The sequence below is a fragment of the Anabrus simplex genome, chromosome 2 (assembly GCF_040414725.1).
Source record: "Anabrus simplex isolate iqAnaSimp1 chromosome 2, ASM4041472v1, whole genome shotgun sequence".
Classification (NCBI taxonomy): Eukaryota; Metazoa; Arthropoda; class Insecta; order Orthoptera; family Tettigoniidae; genus Anabrus; species Anabrus simplex.
The window spans coordinates 608,245,595-608,267,519 of NC_090266.1; the positions used below are offsets into that span (position 1 = coordinate 608,245,595).

General features: G+C 39.1%; 1 protein-coding gene across 1 annotated transcript in view; it reads right to left on the reverse strand.

Moving 5' to 3' along the window:
* Positions 1-21,925, reverse strand: part of alpha-Man-IIa (alpha-mannosidase 2) — a 355,439-nt gene that overhangs the window by 83,786 nt on the left and 249,728 nt on the right. The window lies entirely within an intron of this gene.

The window sequence follows — 21,925 nt, forward strand, 5'->3', positions numbered from 1 at the left end:
CACGTTATTCTGTGCCAAACTGGTATCTGCCTGCTGCGCAAGCGAGCACGACTCTTAGCCGTGCCTATGTTGCTGGCTAATCAGTGCTAGCGAGAATTGTTACGTAATGGACCTCTCTGTATGGTTTGTAGTGGCCCGTTGTCTGTTGGAAGCTATCATGGCGAGCAGAAGCATACTTCATTGTGCCTCAAAGCGAATAATCGGTGTAACCATGGATTTTGGTTAAAAACCAATTCCATGCGAGGATGTTCATCCTCAAGAATTTCATTTATATTTAGTAATGTGGCCTTCCTTCTAGGTGACTACGGCGCATAAATTTGTGAGTATGAAAACAACGCGTCTCTTCAACATGGAATCTACATTGGACCTGTAAGTTACATTTTCTGCATCAAGTTTTCATCATCAATGGCTCTGTGACTTCATATAAATCTTCCTCTCTGAATATTTTCCGAACTTTAAGCGGTGCTTTGGAAATCGTCTGATTCTTGAAATTAATGTAACCTTAAAAAAAAAAAAAAAAAAATGGGAAAGAACTTTTCTGTTTTGGTAATTCTCCTATTGAAACATGGGTTTCTCATTTGTAATTTTCTAACTAACTCCCAAAATTTTGGTTATTGTTATTATTTTATATTTAAAGTAATGTTCTTGGGAGTTACGGGGTGGTATTGTTTTGCCCTAAAGAAATCTATAATTCATTTGTGTAACGCCTGAAAGAGTTCCCACAAGCATCTATCTCTAGTTTTCGGTCCCTTATGGATTCTATTTACTTCGGTGTTTTGCTTTCTCTCTATATTATATTATTTCTGATGATTCTTTATCCTTGATTCTCTTTTGTTCTTTCTCGTATTCCATTATTGTGGGACCCTTGGGATTGGTGCCCCGTAAATTTTGCCTGCACCGTAACCATGGTGATGTTTTAATAATTTCTAATTATTGTTGATGATTGATTGACTGAATGTAGAGGGTGGATTTTTCCTTTGGAGCATGAATTCGGTATTCTGCACTATTTTTCGGGTGTTCTTGGTTTCTTTACTAATGTTTTAATCACCCTTTCATGTAATCTCTGTTTATTTTTGTCCGACTTTCTGTTGTGGTTTTATTGGCCTGTTTCGAGTTCATAATTGTAACCTTTTAAAACTCGGACGCTTGTGAAAGCTCATGGCAATAAATTTGAAACTGTTCAAGTGTATTCAGAAACTTTGAGAAGTAATTGCGAATTTTGGTGGAAATTGATTAAGATTGTAGATCGGTAACTTACTCCTGCCATAGGGCTACTTAAAATACCAGATTGTTTTCTTCTAATTTTACTTAAATGACGGCCGTCTTTTGAATTTTGAGTTAACCGTTAATTTCTTCTTTTTTCTAGTTATCTAAGTTTATTTATTAATTTTATCACGTTGCAGCTCATTGAACCTAATTTAATAGTATTGTTCTTCCCCAGTTGTTCTGGATAAACCAGATTAAATTTCAAATTAAGATACATAGATCATATGAGAGTATTTAAATATAATGTAGAATTTGCATTTGCCAACTATTTCCTAGACATAACACAAAAATATACAGACATGAACATAAGCAAGGAAAATATCCTTACCAGCCCTAAGAGACACAGCTTCAACATTCTAGAACAATACGAAAAAAAAGAAAAAGAAAAAAAACTGCGCGCGCACACACACACACACACACAGTACTATACACCCAAGTCCCAACAATCACAAACGAACAGACAATTCAAATCACATACACTATACGACCATTACGATGTCCCTTATTTTCAGACTTCAAAGGTTTTGAATGCTCACTTTCCAATTATGTTCGAATGACTCTAAAACATGCCTATACGAAATTTTGTTGAGATTAGAGCATTCTAACCATTCTAACCGTGCCTGTTAGTACGTGCATTGTTGTCCATAGTGTCTCGTGTTTTCGGGTCGCTAGACTAACATAATGTCACATCAATTATGCAGTGCCAGGGAACGTGTGTTTTTAATACATCAAATAACTGGACATAAATGGACAAGTTCTTTAAGTTTCATTTTATAACATATGGGAGGTAAAATTAACTGTCAGTGTAAGTGCTTATCTTATGGTTTGTGAGTGCATGATATTTTGGGAGAAAGCAAGAATTCTGACAAGAGCTAATCAGTATTGTTCACAAAAAATTATTAACTTGTATCTGGAGTGGAGAAAATGGCAAGAAAAGCCACAAACAAGGGTTAAAATATTTTTAAGCATCATGAAAAGGAGTTTACAAATATTATGAACAATCTATCTGAGATTGCACATGTGAATGCCCTACAAATGACGAATTTGGAAGAAAAGAAGATGTTTTAACTTTAGCAGAGAGAGCCAAGAAGTAAAGGCTACCTTATAGGAGTAGACCAAAAAGTCGCGCAAAAAGAAGATAGGGCGATGCAAAGAAAATTTTGAGATGAGAAAAGGACAGAGAAACAACAGTGTGCAGCATCTACATCTTCTGCGGTACCTCCTTTTTCATCATCTGCAGATTCAGATAATGCACTTCCAAGTTCAGATGAAATCAATGTTAGTGAATTTTTAGGAGAGACTTCCACGAGCACATCGATGCAGTATGCTGCAAGGCGTGGTACAAAAAATGTTGTTACTTGTAATTTAGTGGCTGCTTTGGACAGATGCCAGCTGAGTGTAAGGGATTCTGTATACATCCTTCAAGCGACAGCAAAGGTACTTGGCCACAATACCAAAGAACTCCTTACTAATAAATTTTCTATTCATCGAATCAGATAGAAGAAGAGAAGAGAACGTTCTGAAACAATTAAATCTGCTTTCAAGAATGATATAACTGCATTTTTTACTGTTCATTGGGATGGTAAACTGTTGCCTGCAGTAATGAAATGGCGTATGGCTTTTAGTGCCGGGAGTGTCCAAAGACAAGTTCGGCTCGCCAGGTGCAGCTGTTTTGATTTGACTCCCGTAGGCGACCTGCATGTCATGATGAGGATGAAATGATGATGGAGACGACACATACACCCAGCCCCCACGCCAGAGAAATTAACCAATTATGGTTAAAATTCCCGGCCCTGCCGGGAATCGAACCCGGGGCCTCTGTGACCAAAGGCCAACATGGTAACCATTTAGCCATGGAGTGAATCTCAAGGACACTAAAGAAGAAAGACTTGCAATTGTTGTTACATTTGGGGAACAGTGAGCAGCTCATTGGGGTTTCAAAATTACAGAATTCTTCTGATAAAGAGCAAGAGAATGTTGTTTGGAATGCATTAACATATTGGGGTAACTTATAGAAGACAATCAATCAATCAATCAATACTGATCTGCATTTAGGGCAGTCGCCCAGGTGGCAGATTCCCTATATGTTGTTTTCCTAACCTTTCCTTAAATGATTTCAATGACATTGGAAATATATTGAACATCTCCCTTGGTAAGTTATTCCAATCCCTAACTCCACTTCCTATAAATGAATATTTTCCCCAGTTCGTCTTCTTGTATGCCAACTTTATCTTTCCTACTTTTAAAGACGCCACTCAAACTTATTCATCTACTAATGTCATTCTATGCCATTTCTCCACTGACAGCTCGGAACATACCACTCAAGTAACTAAGCTCATTTTGTTCTGTATTGAATATACAATAAGTAAAACACTTTCAAGATTAAAATTATTGTGTCCATCTTTTCAATACAAACATTTTTTAGTGATTAATTCTACATGAATTAAAAACACCAGTTAGGGACATTTTTCGCCCTAGTTATGGGCATCTTCAGCCTAATACTAAATCTTAAGGTCAAGAATTAAAACTATAAACATTGGAACTTAATTGTAAACTTAACTTAATACTAAATACAATGGTCTTATGCTTTTTACATAGTTTACAATATGTACAGTACGTACAATATGTACATTAACTTTGCCAGAATTTACGAACAATGAATTAATTTATTTTATAATGACTAGACATCCAAATGGTAGATTGGATTGATCACAGCGTGAATTGGGGTTTCTCAAATTGTACTGACTAGAGATTTATCACAGCGTGAGTTGGGGTTTCTTCAACTGTTATCGTCGCCTGAGTCGTAAGAATTGTTACAAAACCGGAACCTTGGTTAAAGTTAGGGTATAAATCAGTTTGAATATTCCTTTAGAAAGAAGCATGGTTATGTTTTAAGGTTGAAACATGTATGTTGGAAACTATTGCTGATCGGATAAATTTTTTTGGAATATTACGTCATTCTTCTTGATTAACTTTCCATTGGTGCATTGCTCAACCTTGGGAGGAATATGGGTTGTCTGTAACTGGATAAGAGAAAAAAAAACGGGGAATTAGAATGATGAACGTGGAACCCTATATGATAATAATTGCAGTGAGAGTGTTTATCACATGAGCTTGCTTGTCTTGTCGACGTTAGCTGGGACCAATTGTTCCGGTTGTGTGTGAACGACTAAGCTTGCTACTCCTAGTGTAGTATTGATGCTGGAACGGAGGGGTGGAGCGTGGAGGGGAAGGGGGAGGGGGAGTGAGTTTCAAATCGTGTGTCTGTGTTGTTGCTTGAGAGGTGTTACTCGAATTGGATTGGGCGGGCCTGGCATTAGGCGTGGCTATTGGAGTGCATGCGTTCTGTGATTTAAACATACTGGGAAATTTATTCTGATTTACGGCCTGGATTAACCTCGGAGTTGTCTCATATAACGGATTTTTGTTATCAATGACATCGTTAAGATTATTATTTTTATTATAAGTTTGTTCCAAGTAAATGTACAAGTTCTCAGTTTCGTTCAATAATTTCCCCTTGCTTAGGCTTTTAATGACCGTCAAATCATTTTCTACTGAGGTGAACTTATGGCCTGTTTCAGTCATATGCTGGCTTGGAAGCATAATTTTAATTTTGAAAGAGTTTTACATACCACTCAGTCGAGCAGCTTGTCTCCTTTCTTCCAGTTCTTCCCAGCCCAAACTTTGCAACATTTTTGTAACGCTACGCTGCAATGCACAAATTCTCTGCTGAGACACAACTGCATCAAACACCGGACGGTTTAACTGAGCATGTGTCTTACTTGAACAAAAATTGGACAGGGAATTATTGTTTTGTCCGTGCAGTCATCACATATACGAACTTATTTTATGTTGTGAATTTGAATGTAAAGTACGTGATGTAACAGGCAGTCCTGCTATACCACTTTTTGAATATTTTAGGAAAAGCTGGGAAAGTGCTAATGCCAATCATTTTCCAAGTGGCAAAGAGAGTGTGGAAATGTTTTTAGTGAGTCAGAAATTATAGAAATGTTAGACTTTTATGAAAGTGAATTACATAAACCAACACTGAGAGATTATCGTGAACTCATAGAGCTCTCTGTAATGTTTTTGGGGGGACACAAGCTCGATGGATGGAAAGAGCTATATATTGTTTGAAAATGTTTCTGCTAAGATCACAACTTAAACTATCTAGTGTAAATGAAATGCCTTAAGAGATGTCCCTCTGTTCATTGTAACCGTTTATGTCAAACCGTGGCTTCAGTGCAGTGCAGCTGTAGAAGTTCCTTATCAAGATCTCTGCTTCTTAAAACTTCTAAAATCATATGAAAGGATAGATTCCACAATTTCCAAAGCAGCTCAAAACAAATTTAGTCACCATGTGTGGTATTTATCCGAAGAATTGTCTGCCCTATCACACCTTGATGATGAAGTAGACGTACAAATCAAAATCAAAATGGTAGCAAATTTAGCCAGAGAGAATCTGTGCATGGAAAAGAGATATATTCCTCTTTGTGGAAAACTAGATGGACAGTTATATGGTAAGTTTAATTTTATACTGATTACCAATTCTTTAGTTTTGAATTTGTTAATATACATCTCGTAATTCAATCTTTTCTTCATTTCAGTGAACATAAGAGATGACTCTGTGTCAACCAAAAGCAGAGATCTGTTCTCTTGCCTGAAGGAGGACACTAGTTTTATTCAAGAATATCCTTTGACATGGACTAGCAACACTTCATATTTAGAAGCTCAAAGGAAAGTTATGTAGTTGAAAGCTGTGAATCGTACACTGTACCCAGATTGTAAGAAAGACATACTGAAAAGAAAGTATCCACAAGAATACTAAAAACCATAATACAGTCTAAAAGAGTGAAAATGTATTAAAATGTAATATAAAATTAGATATTAAACATGTATCATTAGCTTTTCCACTGAATTAAAACTACAAAACTTATAATTATCAACATTCAAATTTCATGCTCAAGTCGGCACGAGTTAATATCGGCATATTGAGATGAAATGTTGTTTTCGAGTAAATGTGTCTCAATGGAAAATATTTAGGGGATGAGCCCCAAAAATCAGTTGTTTTTTTTTTTTTTTTGCAAAATAAGGGAGTTGAAAACACTGCAATAAAGTACTTGATAAAATGAATGAAAGTCGGCCCAATTCGAGTGGATTATTTACTTCAAGGTATAAGATGTTGGGACGAGAAACTATAGGGTGAAAATGTAGAAGCAGTTTAATGTATGCAGATGACCTAGTCTTACAAGCAGCTTGTGTAAAACCCTTACAATCCAGTATCTTGGTCTTGAACTTTAGGTAATACACAATTGTAGCAGATGGACCATATCAAGTACTTAGGATGTGTATTCTTACAGGATGGTACAAATAATAGTGAATCTGAAACAAGGAGTAGTGAAAAGGTAAACTAATGCAGTGTGCTTGCAGTCATGATCAATAGCAAGAATAAAGTGTATTGTTCTGTTCTCAATTCAAATTTGCTGTCTGGGAGTGCAAGCTCTTTATACTCTGAATATGTTACAAGACATGAAAGTAGTGAGAATGTTTGCTGATACAAACTGGTTTTTTTTTTGTGCTATTTTGATTAACGGCGCACCGACACAGATATGTCTTATGGCGACGATGGGATAGGAAAGGTCTAGAAAGTGGAAGGAAGCGGCCGTGGCCTTAATTAAGGTACAGCCCCGGCATTTGCCTGGTGTGAAAATGGGAAACCACGGAAAACCATCTTCAGGGCTGCCGACAGTGGGGCTCGAACCCACTATCTCCCGATTACTTGATACTGGCCGCACTTAAACGACTGCAGCTATTGAGCTCGGTGCCGATACAAACAGGTGGGAATAAAGGCAAAAGGGGATTTGCAAATAAGAGATAAGGGCTGTTAGGAATGGACATGTTTGATGAAGCTGTGCATGCAAATTGGCTTTATCAGTGTGTTGATGGAAGATTAATGGAGGGGAAAAGATTACCTATGAGAATGGCAGGCTTGATCATGCTGGGTAAACAAAGCAAAAGGACATCCATGAAATTGTGGTTAGACCTGTTTAATTATTTCAAGGTGAGAGAAGAGTGCACACTGTCAGTTGCAAATGAAAGGTCATTCAATTGAGTGATGTGTGTAAACTTTCATCATCATAATCATCATCATCATCATCATCATCATCATCTTCACCATCATCTTCATTTCCAGTTTCCAGCTTCCTGGGTCGGGTTGTGAATCAAGGACCTCCATCGCTGCCTGTCTTTCCACCACTCTTCTCCCTTTTTAAGTACATCTTCTGGTTTTCCTCTCCTCTTCTCTACGCACTCCCACAATGAATCTGTCCACCTATTTCGGAGTCTTCTTCGTGGTCTGTTTCCTGTTAATTTCTGTGAAAAAGCTTTTCTTTTTGACATTCCTATTGTCATCATATGCCCATACCACTTTAGCTTTGTTGTTTTTCTCCTGTCTTGAAGTTTCAAGATTCCTGTCCTTTTCCTTATCTCTTCATTTCTAATTCTATCCTTTCTGGTCTTGCCCTCGATACCTCTTAGGAATTTCATCTCTGCTGCCAGCATTCACTCTCCTCTCGTTTTGTTGTAGTCCACGATCCACCAGCTAGGTTATTATGGGTTCATAATAGGTTGAATATAATACTTTCTTACATTTCTTTGGGACATCTTAGTTCCACAAAATACCCCTTACACTCTGGTAGAAGCTGTTTGCTTGTTGTATTCTTTTCCCAATTTCCTAAGTTATCTTTCCATCTTCTGTGATCACACTTCCTAAGTACTTGAAACTTTTAACCACTTCCAGAATTTTACCATTCAGTTTTATCTTTCCTCTTCCTTCCTCCCTTCCCTTTGTCATCACTATTGTTTTACTTTTCTCTGTGCTTACTTTATTATTATTATTATTATTATTATTATTATTATTATTATTATTATTATTATTATTATTAGAAAGGGGCACCCGAATGGGCATTAGGATTTATAATATTCACTTATCGACATGATTCTCTTGTTGCAAGTCTTGATGTGATACCTGTCACACTGTTTGCCACATAAAACGCATATACAATTATCATCTGGATTATGAAAAGACTTCACAGTGCATATCTTGTGGTGAAAACCATGAATGGAGAGACATGTTATGATATGTCTTAGATCTTGATTTTCTTTGGTCCAGTTTCTCACCAACATGGCATCTGAGGTATAAAAGTCGGGGTCGATTTCCTTTTTCTTTTCTTCCCTTCTGCTTAGAAGTTCATTGTAAGCTCCAGTAGATGGCAGATGAAGTCTCATTCTGAGGTCCTGAATGTAAAAAGTTTCTTTGGCCAATTCATATACTAGGCGTGAAGGAGCCGATTTTCCAACTCGTAAAGTACATTTAAGAAAGCGTGCTTTTACTTTCTCTATCCTTTCGAGATCTCTGAGTTTGAGATGGTCCCAAATTAGTTCCAATCCGTAAGACAAGACAGGTGATATTACTGTGCGGAATAACATTATTGCCGTGGATAAAGATAGTGCTGCGAGATCTTTCATCCTGTAGATGGCCCTTATCACTGCCGCAGTTCTTTCTTCTGTGTGGTAACTAAAGGACAGTGCTGTGGATTGAAGAGTTATTCCTAAGAGTGTCTTTTGTAGAAAGTCTCCCTCCCTTTCTGAAGGTCATTTGGACCGTCTTCTGAAGATTGATCGTGAGCTGATTTGTGTTAACCCACTTTTCTAACTCTAATAAGGAGGCTTGTAAGCTGACTTCGTTTGATGACCCTAGTACCATGTCATCTGCTTAGAGAATAACTGTCGTGTTGGGTGAAGATTTTACTATATTCGTAATGGATGATAGGAAAACTTAAAACGGTCCACCTTTTCAATACAAAAATGTTATAGTTTATTTATAACATGTATTTGTACTTGGAACTAGTTTCAACGCTGATTTGCGTCATCATCAGCCAAAATGTGGGAATAGGCAAGCATTTAGGCATTTATATTACACAAGGCGTTACATTAAACAATACACATCTTACAAGGAGATAAAAACAGGGACGAGTATAGAAACAAATGAATCGTTGAGAAAACAAAAGTTATACATATTAAAAATAACCTTAACCACACATCTTGCAGTGCGAAAGTGTTCTTCTGGAATGATTCCTGAATATAAAACATACGTGCACACATTTCTGAAGAGCCAGCAGGCAGGACAAAGTAAAGTGAAACCTTAAGAGTTCTCATTTTTCTATGTTCTGACTAACTAATGAAGTCTCCCTTGAGTTCCTGATAAACATACAAAACAGGAAATTCTCCTTCACTCTCAACAATAGCTATAAAGACCAACGGTAAAATTTCATATTTAAATATTGTGCAGAGACGTGAAAGCATGATTTTGAACATGATATAACTCCTTCATATAACCCAGTTTTTTACACAAGGTGTTACATTAAATAATACACATCTTACGAGGAGATAAAAACAGGGACGAATGTAGAAACACATGCGTCGTTGAGAAAGCAAAGTTATACATATTAAAAATAAGCTTAACCACACAACTTGCAGTGCGAAAATATTTGCCTTGAATGATTCCTGAATACAAAATGCACGCGCACACACTTCTTTTTTTTTTTTTTTTTTGCTAGGGGCTTTACGTCGCACCGACACAGATAGGTCTTATGGCGACGATGGGATGGGAAAGGCCTAGGAGTTGGAAGGAAGCGGCCGTGGCCTTAATTAAGGTACAGCCCCAGCATTTGCCTGGTGTGAAAATGGGAAACCACGGAAAACCATCTTCAGGGCTGCCGATAGTGGGATTCGAACCTACTATCTCCCGGATGCAAGCTCACAGCCGCGCGCCTCTATGCGCACGCCCAACTCGCCCGGTATTCACACACTTCTAAAGAGCCAGCAGGCAGGGAAAAAGTAAGGTGAAACCTTAAGAGTTCTTCTGAGAAGAGTTCATCATTCTTTCTATGATCTGACTAACAAACCTTAAGAGTTCTTCTGAGAAGAGTTCATCATTCTTTCTATGATCTGACTAACTACTTCATTAGTTCCAAGTACAAATACATGTTATAAATAAACTATAACATTTTTGTATTGAAAAGGTGGACCGTTTTAAGTTTTCCTATCATCCTTTCTCAGTTCAATACGGACTACTTCATTAGTTAGTCAGATCATAGAAAGAATGATGAACTCTTCTCAGAAGAACTCTTAAGGTTTCACCTTACTTTTTCCCCGCCTGCTGGCTCTTTAGAAGTGTGTGCGCGTGCATTTTGTATTCAGGAATCATTCAAGGCAAATATTTTCGCACTGCAAGTTGTGTGGTTAAGCTTATTTTTAATATGTATAACTTTGCTTTCTCAACGACGCATGTGTTTCTACATTCGTCCCTGTTTTTATCTCCTCGTAAGATGTGTATTATTTAATGTAACACCTTGTGTAAAAAACTGGGTTATAAGAAGGAGTTATATCATGTTCAAAATCATGCTTTTACGTCTCTGCACAATATTTAAATATGAAATTTTACCGTTGGTCTTTATAGCTATTGTTGAGAGTGAAGGAGAATTTCCTGTTTTGTATGTTTATCAGGAACTCAAGGGAGACTTCATTAGTTAGTCAGAACATAGAAAAATGAGAACTCTTAAGGTTTCACTTTACTTTGTCCTGCCTGCTGGCTCTTCAGAAATGTGTGCACGTGTGTTTTATATTCAGGAATCATTCCAGAAGAACACTTTCGCACTGCAAGATGTGTGGTTAAGGTTATTTTTAATATGTATAACTTTTGTTTTCTCAACGATTCATTTGTTTCTATACTCGTCCCTGTTTTTATCTCCTTGTAAGATGTGTATTGTTTAATGTAACGCCTTGTGTAATATAAATGCCTAAATGCTTGCCTATTCCCACATTTTGGCTGATGATGACGCAAATCAGTGTTGAAACTAGTTCCAAGTACAAATACATGTTATAAATAAACTATAACATTTTTGTATTGAAAAGGTGGACCGTTTTAAGTTTTCCTATCATCCTTTCTCAGTTCAATACGGACAAAAATGAAATTCCTAGGTTTAAATATATTCGTAATGTCGGCAGTGGTAATGCTGAACAGTAAAGGGCTCACCGGGTCACCCTGCAGTATCCATTCATTTGATCAGGTCCGAAGTGTTGACTCCATCTTCAATCTCTACGTAGTTCACTATCAAGATGTTATTTAGCAACTTAAAAAGGGGATGAGCTTCGCTGAACATGCTTTTTATCTTCATTAGGAGAATTTCTCAAAAACTGCATAGTACTTTCCTTTGGGTAATCATAATGCTTCTTCTATATCCTGTAGCAGGTATTTTACAGCGTGAATTGTGCTTCTTCCGGGCATAAATCCAAATTGGCATTCCCGGATTGTTACAGAATCTTGCAATTTCTTTGTAAGGATCTTCATAAATATTTTGAGGATGTCGTTCTCCAATGCAATGCCTCTATAAGAATTGGGATCATTTGTCTGTCCTTTACCCTTATATAGGATTTTCACTGATCTCCTCCATTCCTCAGGTATAGTTCCAGATCTTAGACAGGTATTGAATAAGTTCGTCGAGAAAGGCAGTAACATTTCTTGAGTTTCTTTGAGATGTTCTGTATGAATACCATCTGGGCCAGGAGCTCTCTTAACTTTCGACTGATTCACAGTTGCTCTGACTTCATCAGGTGTAACCTGGATTATATTTCCGTCTGGAGTTGTGTTGATTGCAGGGAACGCCTGGGTCTTATTTTTCAGATTCAGGACGCCTTTGAAGTGTTCTTCCCATTTATCCATAGGGATATCTTGAGGTATTGATACAATATTTTTTCAAAGGACTATAAATGGGTCATGTTTTGCTGCTGTAGCTAGTTCCTTTGCTTCGGCTTCCAAATATTTAGATCTCTCGGAATGTAGAAGTTGTTTGTACTCTCTTCTGCCTTGTGCAGAGAGATGAAGATGATTGTCTGAGCCAACAGTACGGGCATTGTGTAGCTGTTCTAGGGTTTTCTTTCGTTTGACATTTGTGCTTACTTTAATACCAAATATTTCTATCTCTTGATTCCATACATCTACTTGTTTTTGCACTTCTGTTTCATCCTCACCACATATCGCTATATCATCTTGCAAACAATATGGCTTTTGTTGCCTGTCTTCCCAATCTCTGTTTAATGTTCTTATGAATTTCATCCATGACTATGATGAATAATATGGGGGATAGTACACTTCCCTGTTGGAGACCAGTTTCAACTATAAACCATTTTGTTTTTCCTATACTAGTCTTTACACTACTAACACAATTTTTGTACATAGCTTTTATCATTTGCACTTCCATTCTGGTAACTTGTTTTTTCCTTAATGTTTCCCATACCAACTGTCTGGGCATACTGTCATAAGCTTTCTCAATATCAATAAATGTCATCACTATGTCTTTTCCAAACTCCCATCTTCTCTCCATCATATGTCTTAATATAAAGATTAGGTCGAACGTTGATCTGTCTTGCCTAAAACCATACTGTTCTTCTTCCATTTCTCCTTCTAGCTTCCTCCTCAGTCTTCATCCCAACACTCTCTCAAATATCTTAGCTACATGGGCAATAAGGGTGATTCCTCTGTAGTTATTACATTCCTTTTTATAACTTTTTTAAAATATCAGGATAATTAAACCCTTTCCCCACTCTTCTGGGGTCTCTTTCTTCCTCCAGATTATTCTAAATAATCTATACAGCCACTGTAGCCCTAATGGTCCTGCTGCTTTTATCATTTCCTTGGTTACCTCATTCACTCCTGCTGCTTTACCACTCTTCATCTTTTGTATGGCTTCCTCTATTTCTAACATTGATATCTCCTTTTCTTGTTCTTCTTCTTTCCCCATTGTTTCTTCTTGCTCCTTCTCATCTACTAGTTCAGTGCACTTAATGTTTAGCAGTTCTGAGAAGTATTCTTCCCACTTTTTTTAGTATGTCATCTCTTTGCATCAATATCTGCCCTATTTCAGTTTTTACAAATTTTGTATCCTCTCTATTTCGTAAGCTATTCTTCACCAAACCATACAAAACCTTTTTACTTCCCTTTATATCCTCCTGTAAAGTTTCTGTGAAACATTCCCAGCTCTTCCGTTTCTCTTCTTGTACTATTTTCTTACATACCTTTTTGGCTTCTTTATATTTCTGCCAATTCTCTGTACTATTGCTGCCTATCCACTTCCTCCAAGCCGTTTGTTTCTCTTTAACTCCTTCCTTTACCCTGCTGTTCCACCAAGGCGTCTCCTTTTCCTTTTTCCTCCCTGATAGTCTTCCACAGGTGTTTACTGCACACTTTACAAATCCATTTCTGAAACATGTCCACTCCTCTTCCACATTCACATCATCTTTGGGAATTTCTTTCTTCAGATCCTCCTGAAACTTTTCCCTTCTTTCTCTTTTACTTCCATCCCTTTATTTTTCTTTCCTTTTTTTTCTATTAACTTTGTTATTTCACCAAGTGTTAATTTGGCTACCACCACTTTATGGTCTCCTTTGAAATCTGCTCTTGGCAATGCTGTCACATCTTCCAGTTGTCTACGTTTCTCGTTCTCCACCAGAATAGGATCAATCACTATCTTTGTCTTTCTATCTCCCCAACCATATCTAGTTATTTTTTTGTGAGTTATTTTTTCTAAACCACGTATTGCCAACAATTAATCCATTCCTTCTAAAAAATCTATTACCAAATCTCCTTCTTCATCTTGGTTTCCATAACTGTAGGGGCCAATTATCTCTTCTTTTCTCGGTCTGTCTGTTCCAACATGTGCATTCATGTCTCCCATTATTACAACCTCTTTGTCTTCAATACAACTTTCCAGTTCTTCTAGAAACTCTTCTAAACATTCATCTGCATTCCCTGATTGGGGTGCGTAAACCTATATAAAATCCTTGATTCCACTTTCAAGTCCAAGTCCAACTTTAATTATCCTGTCACTGATCTAATCAATCTATACTCTTTCTTCAATTCTCTTCGACCTTTCCCCTTCCATTTTGTCTCGCTTATTCCCATCACTGCTATGTCTTTCTTCTCCATATACTCTATCAGTTCTTCTACCCTGCCATTCAAAGTAATGACATTGATGATACCGATTCTTGTGATGTCTGGTAGCCCACTTCTCACAGTTCCTCCAGAGCACCGGGAACAGTGCGTCACTTCAGGGTGACGCCCTAGCATTTTCCGAGGCCTCGATTCAATCGCACTCATTTTATAGGCTGTTTGTACAATGGGTTTGCCACTCCCAAAGGCATTTTATTACCTTCTGCCAGGTTCAAATTAGGCCGCCCTTAACATGGAGTCAGGTGCCTTTTGCAGCCACTCCTCTGCAGTACAGACGCTACCGGTTTGCCCCTCCCGCCATCTCCACCATACCAAAGTCCACCTTGTCCGCCGCAGATGCCGTTGAGGTCTTCACTCGTAACCCTGAGCTGAGACCCATACCAGATGTTACACACCAGATCAGTGTGCTCTGGGACTCAGATAGGCAGGGGCGCCACTCCCTGTGTAGGGCTGCCTCCAAGGAGGGTCCCTACCTGCTACCCTACATTACCTCCCAAAATGCAGTAATGGACAGCCTGGAAGATTGTTACTTGCCATCAGTTATGATGTTTTATAACTACATCAAATAGGACATTCAAGTCTATTGGCTCTTTGTAACTCACTTAACACAACTGTTAACATCTCCAAACCTCAAGAGGATAAGAAAATGAAACATACGAAGGCCATCCGGAAAGTGGTACCCATTTGCACAATAAAGACACAGAAGTAAATATTAACAAATATACATATTTTTATTGGAAAGAGCATACTTTACACTACTTCTCCACATAATCTCCAAGCAAATTTAGGCATTTGTCCTAACGTGGGACGAGTTTTTGTATTCCAGCGTCATAGTCCTCCGCCGCCAGCGTATTGAGATACGTAGTCACAGCTCGTTTAAGTTCTTCATCGCTGTCAAATCTTTTTCCTGCCAGAAAGTCTTTAAGCTTCGTAAAGAGATAAAAATCCAAGGGGGCCAAGTCCGGGCTATACGGGGGATGATCGAAGGTTTCCCACATGAATTGCTGCAAAAGTTGTTGTGTTATTGCAGCTGCATGAGGCCTGGCATTGTCATGAAGGAGAATGACGCCTGTAGACAATAGACCTCGCCGTCGATTTTGTATTGCCCGCCATAATTTCTTTAATGTTTCACAATACGCATTAACATTAATTGTGTCTCCACGGGCCATAAAATCAATGAGCAGTACACCTCGGCGATCCCAGAAAACGGTTGCCATGAGTTTCCTGGTGGACAGAACTGTCTTGAATTTTTTTGGTTTGGTTGGTGAATGAGCATGATGCCACTCCACTGACTCGTTTACTCTCAGGTGATGCATAACAAACCCATGTTTCGTCCCTAGTAATGATGCGAGTCAGGAAAGAGTCTCCTTCATCAGAATAACGTCCCAGAAACGTCAGTGCTGCAGCTATACGCTTGGTTTTGTGCTCCTCTGTAAGCATGCGAGGGACCCACCTTGTACAGATTTTTGAATAATGCAGATGGTCTTCGACAATTTCATGAACAATTGTTCGAGACACATTAGGAAAATGTTCACCGAGTTCATCTATTGTGACGCGCCGATCGTTCCTCACGCATTCGTCTACTGCGCTCAGCAGTTGGTCTGTAATGACAGATGGTCTCCCTGAATGCTCCTTGTTGTGTGCATTCTCCCTCCCCAGGTTGAAGTTGCGACACCAGCGCCGAACAGACGATCACACTGTCTCCATACACCTCCGTTAACTGGGGATGAATATCACAAGGTTGAACGTTTCGTGCATTAAGAAATTTAATCACGGCCCTTACTTCACAACTGGCGGGGTTCTCAATTTGTTTAAATATTTTAAACGATCACAGACACAACATAGGGAATGCTAGCGTCACGCAACCTCGCACAGAACAGGCAGACAAGCCACTGACGCGGTCTGACCTTGCCCAGCGGCTACCCGAGTCGTCAGCGCTTCATACGGCGCTAACAGGTACTACTTTCCGGATGGCCCTTGTACAACTATTTAGTGGGGTGCAACTAAAAATAATTTCCCCTTTTATGATTAAATTCAACAAACATATCACCAAATTCCAAGATAGCAGGTTCAAACCCGGCAGAGGTAGTCGAATTTTTGAAGGGCAGAAAAAAGTCCATTCGACACTCCATGTATGGTGTCGGCATGTAAAAGATCTCTGGTGATACATTTGGTGTTTACACGACAATATTAATTAAATCTCAGCCATAGACGCCAAGTGAGTTTCGGTTTACTCGATCTGCCGTCTAGTAGGCCTGAGTAAAACAGAATGTCGAAACTGATGAGCAGAGAGCCAGATGGCGTCAAATTGAAAAGTCTGCACACAGTAGCCGAGGCCATACGATTATTATTATTATTATTATTATTATATATATATAATTCACTGGGGCCATCAAGGACCACGTTAAGTCTTGTTGCATTTGACACTGAACTTGGCCTTCTTCAGAGCCCAAATTTCCCTCATTCTTTGTGAGTGGGCCTGCTTACGCTCCTCTGTCCAAGGGGCACCGTGTCTTCTCTTCGGTTGCTCGTCTCAGTTTAGCCCATTCGTTAATATTTTCTTGCGGAAGAGATCTCTGTTAAGGGTGTCTTCAGCTGAGATATGTAGCATTCGCAGGTCTTCTTTGGTATTTCTTTTTTTTTTTTTTTGCTATGGGCTTTACGTCGCACCAACACAGATAGGTCTTATGGCGACGATGGGATAGGAAAGGCCTAGGAGTTGGAAGGAAGCGGCCGTGGCCTTAATTAAGGTACAGCCCCAGCATTTGCCTGGTGCAAAAATGGGAAACCACGGAAAACCATCTTCAGGGCTGCCGATAGTGGGATTCGAACCTACTATCTCCCGGATGCAAGCTCACAGCCACGCGCCTCTACGCGCACGGCCAACTCGCCCGATTTTGGTATTTCTAAACCAGGGAATTGTGGTTTTGGAGTTTGAATCAAAAAAGTGAAAGATTTCTTTAGTTAACTTTCTTTCGTCCATACTTTTCAGATGACCGTAAAATCGTGCCCGTCTTTTCCTGATTGTGTCGGTAATTTTCTCTATTTTGCTGTAGACTTCCTTGTTGGATCTCTTTTGATGGATTCCATTTCTGTACTTTGATCCCAAGATTCCTCTCACAATTTTGCGTTCTCTTTTCTCCAGTTCTTCAAGGAGTCCTTTATTGGCATTTAGAGACAGGGTTTCGGCTGCATATAGAACTACTGGCTTCAGAACTGTTTCATAGTGACATATCTTGGTGTTTTGGGAAAGGCATTCTTTGTTGTAGATTGTGCGGGATGTTTGGTAGGCTATTTCCAGTTTGCGTACTCGCTCCTGAAGTGCTTCTTTGTCCAGTCCATTTTTCATGATGATCTCACCCAGATATTTGAATTTGTCTACTCGGGTGATGTCCCCGTATTTTGTATGGAGTTTTGGTGGAGCCTCTTTGATGTTAGTCATTACTTCTGTTTTCTCAAACGATATCTGCAAACCAGTTTGTTCGGCAATTTCCTTTAAAATTTCAACTTGAGCTCTAGCGGTTTCTATGTCGTTTGAGAGAACAGCAATATCATCGGGAATCAACATCTATATCATCAAATGCTAAGCAGTCTGTTGCGATCCCCTTGGATTTGGTTCCTATTCTCAATGGACTGTAGTTGGTTTCCTGTAATCTCACCCGCCAGGTTCTGATGATCTTTTCAAGAACACAGTTGAAGAGTATCGGGGATAGCCCATCACCTTGTCAGACTCCTGTTTTGATGTCAAAGGAATTCGAGAGACATCCGTGGAACTTCACCTTGGATTTTGTATCGGTCAGGGTGGCTCTCATTAATGCCAGCAGTTTCAAATCAACTCCAAATTCATTTAAGATGTTTAGCAGGACTTCCCGGTCAATGGAGTCGTACGCTTTCTTAAAGTCCACAAAGACAGACACATACTGCTTGGACCTTAGTGTACAATATCTGATGATAGTTTTGAGATTTTGGATCTGTTCAGCTGTTGAGCGACCTTTTCTGAACCCTCCTTGGTATTCATCTATTTGATGTTCGACTTGTGATTCCAAACGCTCCAGGATGGCAAGTGATAGAATTTTGTAAGTCACGGGTAGCAAAGATATTCCTCTGTAGTTGTTGATGTTCTTCATGCTGCCTTTTTTGTGTAATGGATGGATAGAAGCTATTTTCCAATCTTCGGGTAGGGTCTCCTTGTTCCAAATTTCTTCTATTTGCTTTTGCAAGATATCAAGTGATTCCTCTGGGGCATATTTCCATAGTTCTGCTATTACCGAGTCTTCCCCCGGCGCTTTGTTATTTTTGAGACAGGCAATGTGGCGCTTGATTTAATCTCTGTCGGGTGGTCTGGAATCTGGGTACCTGAGTAAGGGTTCCTTGGTCTCAATGGCGCTTTGCGGTTTAGAGCAATTAAGTAAATTCTTGAAGTAATCTGCCAGAATGCTGCAATTTTCTTCATTTGACGTTGCCAGTGTGCCGTCCTTTCGCTCAAAGCATAGAGATGGTGGTTTATAGCCAGTGAGTTTGCGTTTGAAGGCTCTGTAGTACTCTCTACTTTCATTCTTCCTAAAGTTTTGTTCTATCTTTTCAATGAGAGATTTTTCGTATTTACGTTTCTCAGTTCTGAACACCCTAGCTGCTTGGGCACGTTGGGTTTTGTAGGTTTCCCAATCATTTTTTTATTTCGTAGAGTAGTACTGTTTCCACGCATTGAGTCTTTATTGGAGGACTGATTCGCAGGTACCATTCCACCAGGCATGCTTGTTGCTTCTCTTGATTTCTGCAACGTCTTTGGCGGCCTCAACAAGGAGACTTTTGGCGTTGTTAAAGTCACAGTCATTTGGTCTAGCCTTCTCCTGGAACTCCTCGACCCTTTGCCGAAGTTTATCATTGTCGAAGCGTGTGATCTGTTTGGTTGTCTTCCTTGTGTTTGCAGGAATTGGTTTAAATTTGATAAGAGACATATAATGATCTGAGGCCACATTGATGCCTTTCTTTACCTCGACATTCATAATCTCAGGGCTGTTTCTCCTGGAGATTGCAACATGATCAATTTGGAACTCTCCGAGAACTTGGACGGGAGAACGCCAAGTCATTTGCTTTCTGGGTAGATAGCAAAAGTAGGTCGACATGACCTGCAGGTTGTGATTTTCGCAAATGGACACCAGTCTTTTGCCATTGGGATTGGTTCGTTTGTGAGCAGGGTAATTTCCTATAACTTTCTTGTACTTCTGTTCACGACCTAGCTGGGTATTGAAGTCACCCAAAAGAAGCTTGACATGGTGTTTGGGGATTTTGTTTAATTTTTCATCCAGTAGGTCCCAGAAATTATCAACTTCGTCTGGATCAGACTTGTTCTTATCGTTTGTAGGAGCATGTGCGTTAACTAGGGCGTAGGTTTTGTTCGCGCATTTAATTGTGAGTATAGACAATCTGTCATTCACAGGTTCAAAATTTGCAACCGATTTAACGATCTTGGTTCTAACAGCAAACGCGGTCCCAAGCATCACAGCTCCATTGAGGATTCCTCTTTGCGCTTTGCTCTTGAAAAATCGGTAGCCTTCGGATTCAAAAATCTCGTCATCTGGGTACCTTGTTTCCTGTAGGGCCATTATGGATATCTGATTTTCGTGAAGAGCTTTGGTGAGGGTTTTCAGCTTGCCAGTTTGTGTAAGTGAATTTATGTTGAAAGTTGCTAGAAAAGTTTTAGATTTTGGCCAGAGTTTTTGACTCTTCGGGGTACACCGAGACGCTCCGACTCGTCTCTTGCATGATGTCGAGTCTTCCCCAAAATCCGAACGAGACTCGTGCGCCGTGGCGTTCACGATGAGGGATTTATCCGAAGATTTACCCCCTGGGGTATGTTTCTTGAAATGTTGTGCCATCATGCTTTTTGACTTGACTTTGCTTTGGACGGGTACCCATCCTTTTACAACTAGGGTTGTTAGCCCTAGAGGTTGCCTCAAGATGTTTTCTGGCTTCTGGTCATTTACCAGTCTTCGCCGTAACCCTGGCAAGGGACCAGTTTTTTTTTTCACGGTGGTATTTTATTTCCCTACTACCCTCTGACTCTGCTGGCGGCAGAGCCAGCGAGGTTCCCCAATTCCAATGGGACGCGCCCGATGGAGGTAACCGGTAAATCCCCACACGGGAATTATTATTATTATTATTATTATTATTATTATTATTATTATTATTATTATTATTATTATTATTATTATTATTATAATAATAGAAATAAATAAATAAATGAATAATTGAGTTTTGCCTAGCATGAGTACTCATTCTCCCAGTATGATGATCATGTGCTGACGAGTCTCCAAATTTGCTTATAACCTTACCTGACACTATTTCCTGAAAATGAATATGGAAAGCATGCCAGTTTTCATTCCACCAATCAAAGTTATCATAAGTTTAACTATTAAATTTACTGAGAATTAACTATCATTAAAATATTCTAACAGCACTGACAATACATTATTCTACTTCCTGCTCCCTCACTTTACAAACAACGCAATATATTTTTGTACCCTTCACTTTAAAGATTTACACTGTACATACCTCAGATGGTAATTTCCCACATAAAAGATCCAAACACACATACCTTTCACTCAACATTTGAACTAGTATGGACAAGATGCCTCAACCAGCCTTGCAATAGGAAGCCAATCTATAGAATTTAGTTTGTCATTCCCCCAGAACTCCAAGACATCAACGCACCAATTTCATTGAAGTATACACAGATTTCGTATGGTCAAGCCTCTGATTGAAAATTTAGCGAGTATGAGATCACCATCCAATTTTATTTCCGTATGTACACAGAATAAGAATAAGAACCATCATCACCATAAAATATGAGAATAATACAGTAAGTAAAACAAATCTTATGTCCTCGCCCTGTAGTGGTGCAGCACTTTTCAGGCACACTCCTAATCGGGGTGAGCTGCATTACCATTTTAACGATACCAGCCCTCCTGCCATTCTTAAATCTATGGCAGTACCGAGAATCAAACCCAGGCCTCTGAGGATGGCAGCTAATTGTGCTAACCGTTACACTACGGAGGTGGACAGAATATTAAGTACTATCACTGTACTAGGTGTCCGGCTCCATGGCTAAAGGCTTAGCATGCTGGCCTTTGGTCACAGGGGTCCTAGATTAGTTTCTGGGCAGGGCAAATATTTTAGCCATAATTGACTAATTCTCCTGGCATGGGGACCGGGTGTATGTGTCGTCTTCATCATTATTTCATCCGCATCATGACACGCAGGTCGCTTATGGAAGTCAAATAAAAAAGAATTGCACCAGACCTCTCCGAAGGCCACATGCCATTATTATTATTATTATTATTATTATTATTATTATTATTATTATTATTATTATTATTATTATTACTACTACTACTGTACTAGGTAATAGTATAAAGTTACATCACCATGCTGGTTGAAAATTTTAAGTCAACTCCTTGCGATGTAAAATGATTAAGTCAAGTCTCTGCGATACAAAACTACCAAATCAAGTGAAGCCACGTGTTTCTGATGTAGAAATATCAAATCAAGTGTTCACAATACACAATATCAAGCCAAGTCTAGAAAAGT